The sequence below is a fragment of the Chiloscyllium punctatum genome, chromosome 18 (genome assembly GCF_047496795.1).
Source record: "Chiloscyllium punctatum isolate Juve2018m chromosome 18, sChiPun1.3, whole genome shotgun sequence".
Lineage (NCBI taxonomy): Eukaryota > Metazoa > Chordata > Chondrichthyes > Orectolobiformes > Hemiscylliidae > Chiloscyllium > Chiloscyllium punctatum.
In genome coordinates this window covers 53829998-53837309 of record NC_092756.1, presented here as the reverse complement: position 1 = coordinate 53837309, position 7312 = coordinate 53829998, and the positions used below count along the sequence as shown (strand labels likewise).

The window sequence follows — 7312 nt, the reverse complement described above, 5'->3', positions numbered from 1 at the left end:
GAACATCAAATGGGCAACACAAAATGCACTTATTTGAATTCGACTGAGGGAAGAGAGTACACAGCCTATTTCTCTCTTTCCAACCAGCTCAGCACCTTTCTCTCTCTCTCAAATAAATGATTTTTGGAGGAAGTTCGCAATCGATGTTGCTAAGTTCCAGCAGGGCTCTTGCACCTGGCTGTGCCCGTGAGAGGAAGCTTCAGAGCATATCCGCCCTTACATCCCGTCATAATGCCTGCAAGTGGAGGGAAATGGCTGAATACTCTGCCAATAGAGACAGCTCAGTCCCCGAGGATGGGATAAACAACACCGTCCCAGTGGGAACATTCTGCAGATCAGCCACAGTCCACTTTATCATTCAGATTATACCAGAGTGAGAGCGCTCGAGAAGTCAAAGCGGTCACTCGTACCTGTGCCAACTCGGGAGTTGCAAAAGATTGGTGAAAGTGGAAAGTGGATTTGTTCACGTTTCAAGTGTTTCCATGAAGCAGGAAGCAGAAGAAGATACACAGTGAAGTGATTGAGATCTGACGACAAGAGCAGCAAATAAGTTGTACAGCACAGAGGAGAGCTTTGAAGTATTGAATTCTGGTTGATGGGACGATCATGCTTTTACTCGGCCATGTTGCTACAGAAGAAACTATGTCAGTGTCTCTCAACATTGTGATGTCACAGGCAAATATCGCCGTTATACTGCAAGGAATTCCTTTTCCCAATGTGAGGGCAGTCCATATGTAAAGGTGTAGCTTATATATCGAATCATTTCACAGAAATAATTCCCCTGCACCTCAGTGTGTTGTATTGTCTCCTTTCCACTTTACCTGTCATTGTGCATTCACTAATGTTGATTCTTTCCTTCTGTGTGTCTTTTACAATCTGGATGATGTGATGCAATTGTACTGATCCATCTTCTGACAGAATTTTCCACTTCACTTCAGCCCGCCCGAACTTCGCTATCTGATAACATTCCCGTTGTTTAGAAAGTAAGCGCTCGTCTCAGATCCAGCCTGCCTTCACTCAAAATAAATGGAAAACTCAGTCACACTGTGATCACTGCAAGCGAGGGATATTTTCACTCTAAGGTCATTGATAATTCCTAGGATAAAGTTAGGACTGCAGATGCTGGAGATCAGAGTTGGTAGTGTGATGCTGGAAAAGCACAGCAGATCAGGTAGCATCCGAGGAGCAGGAGAAATCAGGTTTCAGGTTTAAGCCCTCCATCTGGAATAAGGCTTGTGAGTCGGGGCTAAGAGATAAATGGAAATAGTGTGGGGTTAAGGGAAAATAGTTGGAAAGCAATAGATGGATGAATAGGAGGGAGAAGAAAATAGGTCAGAAATAGCAGTGATGGAATGGGTCGAGAGGGCGGTGCCGAGTTGAAGGCTTGCGCTTGGGGGAGGGGAAAGGAGGTAACTGTTCAAATTCACATTTATCCCGTGTGGTGTTAGGGTCCCAAGCCGGAATGTTTGGCGTCCCTCCTCCAGGCGTTGTGTGGTAACGGTTTGGCAGTGGAGGAGATCCAAGACCTGTATGTCTTTGTTGGGGTAGGAGGGGGAGTTGAAGTGTTCAGCCATGGGACGGTGAAGTTGGTGGGTGCGGGTGTCCATGAGATGTTCTCTGGAATGATCTGCAAGAAGTTTTCCTGTCTCCCTGATGTAGAGGAGACCACACTGGGCGCAAGGGATTCAGTAGATGACATTGGTAGCTGTAGAGGTGAATTTCTAATGGATGTGGAATGATCCATTCGGGCCTAGGCTGAGATGAGGGGAGAGGTGTGGGTGCTTTTTCGCCCTTCCTTTGGTGGCAGTGAAAGGTGCCAGGAGAGGGTTGTGGGCTGGTGGGGGCATGTGTGGACCTGAAGAGGGGGTCATGGAGGTATTGGTCTTTACGGAATGTTGGCAGGGCTGGGCAGCGAAATATATGTCTGGTGGTCGTGTCTGTTTGGAGATGGCATCAGTGGCAGAATATGATGTGTTTATGCGGTGTTTGATGGAGTGTAAGGTGAGAACCAGGTGGTTCTGTCCTTGTTGCGTTGAGAGGTGTGGCTTCAAGGGTGGTGGTGTGTGAAATGGAGGTGATGAACTCGAGGGCGCTGTCAACCACGTGGGAAGGGAATTTGTGAGTGTGGAAGAAGGAGACCAACTGGCTCTTTCTGAGGTGCAATTGGTCATCCTGGGAACAGATGTGCTGGAGGAGGAGGAATTGGGAATAAAGAATTGCGTTCTTACACGAGATAGGGTTGGAGGAGATGTAGTCTAGATACATGTGGGAGTCGGAGGGCTTGTAGTATATATCTGTAATTAGTCAGTCGCCAGAGTCGGTGATGGAGAGGTCCAGGAAGGAGAGGGAAGTTGCTAAGATGATCCAGATAAATTTGAGGTCGGAGTGGAAGGTGTTGTTAACTTTGGTGAGCTATTCAACCTCCTCGTTGGAGCACCAAGGTGGCCGCAAACATTCATCAATATAGCATAGGAACAGGTGGAGGATGGTGCCTGTGCAACTGCGAAAGATGGACAGTTCCGCGTATCTGACAAACAGGCAGGCAGAGCTAGGTCCTATGCGGGTGCGCATGGCTACCAGTTTCGATGGTGGAAGTGGGAGAATTGGAAAGAGAAGTTGTTGATTGTGAGGACCAGTTCAGCCAGGTGGATGAAGATGTCGGTGGAAAGGCACTGGTTGGGATGCTGTGAGATTAAGAAATGGAAGGCTTGCAGACTTCTGTCACGCAGATGGATTTGTACAGGGACTGGATGTCCATGGTGAAGATGACGCGTTGTGGGTTAGTGAAAAGAAATTCTTGGAGGAGGTGAAGTGCATAGGGGTGTCACGAATGTGTCACGAGTGGGCATTTCCTGAACTGGGGAGAGAGGATTGTGTCGAGGTTGGAAGAGATGATTCGGATGGGACAGGCTCAGGATGAGAGAATAGGTCGACTGGGGCAGTCAGGTTTGTGAATCTTAGGAAGGAGTTAGAATCGGGGAGTGCGCGGTTCACAGACAATGAGGTTGAAGGTTGTGGATGGGAGATGCCCAGAGGTGATGAGATTGTGGATGGTCTGGGAAATGATAGTTTGGTGAGGGGAGGAGTGTTTGTGATCGTGGTCTGTAGGAGCAGGTGCCTGCGAGTTGGCACCTGGCTTCAGCTTTGTTCCTCTGCCCGACTCACAAACCGAATTCCTGATGAATGGCTTATGCCTAAATCGTCCATTCTCCTGCTCCTCGGATGTTGCCTGACCTGCTGTGCTTTTCCAGTACAACACACTCCACTCATTCGTTGTTACTGTCTCATTTCACACGACCAGATCCATGCCGTCTGTTTAATTCTAATGAGCACTGTTCTCATGAACTCTGACCAAATCTGCCAATCTGAAACAAAAACAGAAATTGCTGTAAAATCACAGGTGTGCTGGCAGCATCTGTGCAGATGAATCACAGTTAACGTTTCACATCCATTGGGTCCGTCTCTCCACAGATGCTGCCAGACGTCCTGAAATATTCCAGCAACGTCTGTTTTTGTTTGATTGTCAGCATCAGCAATTTTTTTCATCTTGTTTTCTTATTTTCTGCCAATATGATTTGGCTAAAGATTACGTTAAATGTTTTAAATATGACTGTGCTGGAACTGCCAGATTCCACCAGCCGGCTACTTTTATTTGGTTCACGTGACCAATGCCTTTCCACTTGGTCACCGCGCCCTACAGCTGCACTGCAAATAAATTGACAAAATTGTGGCATTCTCTCGGATTGGAAATCAGGAGGGAGATTGATTGAAATTATTGAAAACTTAAGATAAACTGATAAAATACGGGATATAAAACGGGAAACTGAAAGGGAAAGAGAGAACAGCGAATGATAATTTTTTTAACAAAACTGAAATATAATTGCTCAAGATTCAGAAAGTGCTTTCATCCACAAACATACCATAATATGGAATGTAATTTTTGGGACAAACAATGCAAGCAGATTGCAAAATCGTAGTTTTAAACTCTTGCTGCAATTGTTTTGGTTTTAATGATCGCACACATGGGATTCAGTGCTGCAATGATCTGATAAAATGGAAAAGGAATTCCTTGCCTTTGAGGATACGTGGGCAAATTTCACTGATTCATCCCAGTAATGGCAGGACTGTCCTCTGGAAGCGTATGAGTAAATTCTTTCAATGTTCCATGGAGTTTCGACTGAGTGGTGAAGGGAATGTCTCCATTCACTAATTAATCATTCAGTAGAATTCAATACAGAGACCCATGAAATGATGAACAAATTGAACAATGACACGAACATACGATACACTATAGCTCCGAGAATTACTATGTGAAAACTGTTGATTTCAGATTCACGGTGGCCTTTAGTGATAGCATTTACTGTCCAGAACCAGTCTGCACTGGAATGATGGGAGACACCCTATGAAGTATTTGAACTTCAGTCGCCTTTAGAAATAGCTGAGACTGACTCAGGACATGGGGATTTAGAGATGTTGGCCTTACAAACCTTTCAGACATTCCGTGGAAGAAGAAAGGAAGACATAGAAAATTCTCGTCTCCATGGAGACGATGTTCATGAAGTGATTAGATAGTAATTTACCTTATTGGAGTTTATAAATAGAGGAGTCATATTTAAAAAGCAAAGAGTTCATAGCGTAACTGTAAAATCTTTTGGTCACTCTCAGTGGGTACATTGTGTATAATCCTTGTCCTCATTCTTCACCAAAAACATGTGAAGAAGTTAGAAAGAGCAGAGACGCTGTTTCCTGGATAGCAAGATATTAGCAAGCCAAGTGACGTTGTTTACTGAGACATAAAAATATCAGAAAGGATACAAACGGGATGATAGAAAGAATGAAGGAATTTATTCACGAGATTTGGAAATGCTGGAGCAGAAACACGCAAGTTTGATGTAAACAAATGAGATTTTCACATAACGCGAGGTTTGAATGAGTAAATCGGGGAAAGTCCCTCTTTCTCGTGAATAGATAACTTTAGTTAGAGCTGGAAAACCATTAGTGAATGATTAACAAAAGTTTGGATGAGAGTGTCTTCCACTCAATAGAGTTATTTAAATCGTGAACGACTTTCCAGAAATAAAACGTAGAAGCTGATTTCACAGTGTTTTAAAAGATACACGAACAAACGTTCAAGGAGAGAATTTACCATTGAGTGAAAGTCAGTGTGGTTGCGTGACAATTTAGAATTTGTTGACTTCAGACACAAAGATATTTCATGAACACGTACAACTGAATAAGACTGAGTATAAAAAGTTCATGGATTGGTAAGGTGTGGCGTATTATTCAAGGTGAAACTCTGTAAATGGAGCTCATGCCCTAAAATAACTGCAGACGGAAGTGATATCCCAATGAGTAGGAATTGAATCGTCACTTGGAGAGGCAACACCTACTTTAAAGATTTGACCACATTCACATGATGATATGTATATTTCGTACATTCTTAACTCCACCCAAGAAATCCACCAAGAAGACTCTGTCCTTTTGTATTGTTAACCCTCTGTACTTCTCTGCAGCACACCATTTCAGATAAAATATGCTCTGACCAAAATTCAGTTCAATACAATATTCAAACTGTCCTATGTGATTTTTTTTTTATTATTGCAATAACCTTTGTGAATTTGCAACAAACTCTGTCATATGAAACCAGTTCAATATCTATTTTCCCGGAATTTAACGCAGTGCACATGGGAAACGTTATCCATCCGCTGAAAAAACACCTTCGGCTCTCTCTCCACACATGTCTCTTCACGTTTTCGATACTTGCAGTTTGTTTGTTGATCAAGGAGTCATTATCCAAAAAAGGTTGTTTCTCAATCCAAAAACACGAGTATTTTCCCATAAACTTGGCTTTGCTCAATATCACCTTCTGTCCGTATCCCTCAACACGACGACAAATTGAAACTGCTCCATGTGAGGCTCAATATTAAACCTTCGGCACTGCACAGCCCACTGTACTGGAACAGAGATACCGTGCACTGGTCACCTTCAGCACAGGAGCAACACATTAATGCTTACCTCCACATTCCTTGTTTTACCTGAACGTTTGGGAAACCGAGTTTCTCTGATTCCATGGCTAGTAACGGGGATTATATGATCATCTTCACCAGTGGTTCTGTCCCCGAGTGAGGAAAGTGGTGAGGTACTTATTGTAAAGATGGGTAGATTGATGAAATGTACAATTTCATCTTTTGCCTTCATTCACCCATGAGCTTTTTATTTTGTTTTGCATCTGTAGAAATCTTAAAATCTTCATCTTGAATAGGCTCAATGACTGATCTCCATTGTGTCTCTGGCATCAAATTCCAAAATATAAACCCCCTCTGAATCCTTCCACCGCAGTCCGCTGTTTGGGAAGTATTCCTGTTGTGGGAAATCCACTTCCCGGTGTGTCACCTGCTGCTCCCAGCATGCGCACTGGCACTGCACTCATATTCCTTCTGACACTTGCTCACTGTGTTGCTGTGATCATCCAGTGACTTGGTGTCGCACGGCCCAGGAAAATGATACAGATCAAGGTTTTTGCATTGTTGAATTCAATTGTCAGTTTAGCCTTATTTTGGATTTTCAAATTGTCTGTTCTGTACACAAGTGCGTGTCAAAAACATCTGAGCGGAAGTTAGGTGTTCCGAATAATGACATTGAGCACTATGCACTCTCCTCCAGTCTGGAAAGCAATTCCTCACAGGCAATTTAATAGACAATAGATAACAGGTGCAGGAGTAGGCTATTCTGCCCTTCGAGCCAGCACCACCATTCATTATGATCATGGCTGAACATCCTCAATCTGTATCCTGTTCCTGCCTTATCCCCATAACCCTTGATTCCACTATCCTTAAGAGCTCTATCCAACTCTTTATTGAAAGAACACCTCCTGCTGTCTCGGGTTCTTCATTCCGTTGACTTCAAATCTTCACAGAATTCAACAGACCTTGTTACATATTCATTTCCTCATTTTTGTTCAGATCACTGTGTGCATAGTGTGACAGTGGGAGTGCACTTGCCCCACAACCCAGGGGTCAGACCATAGTCTTGGAACCGTACTGTGTTATTTATCATTTTACCAACACCAGGGAGAAATATCTGCTGCTCTGCATAATTTACCCAATTCAATTATTCATAAGGTCATAGCCGCTGCAGGGTCTGTGACGAGGTGGCCGAGAGGTTAAGGCGATGGACTGCTAATCTATTGTGCTCTGCACGCGTGGGTTCGAATCCCACTCTCGTCGCTGTCATCAATGGCATTTTCGTGGTGCTGTTTCCAGATGATCACCGCTGTCATATTGGAACTGGAACGCTCATGGTCAGTTTATAT

General features: G+C 43.9%; 1 non-coding gene across 1 annotated transcript; it reads left to right on the top strand.

Moving 5' to 3' along the window:
* Nucleotides 1-7144: 7144 nt before the first annotated feature.
* On the top strand, nucleotides 7145-7226 carry trnas-gcu (transfer RNA serine (anticodon GCU)). The gene has a single exon. It is a non-coding gene; the product is annotated as a tRNA-Ser (tRNA).
* Nucleotides 7227-7312: the final 86 nt, after the last annotated feature.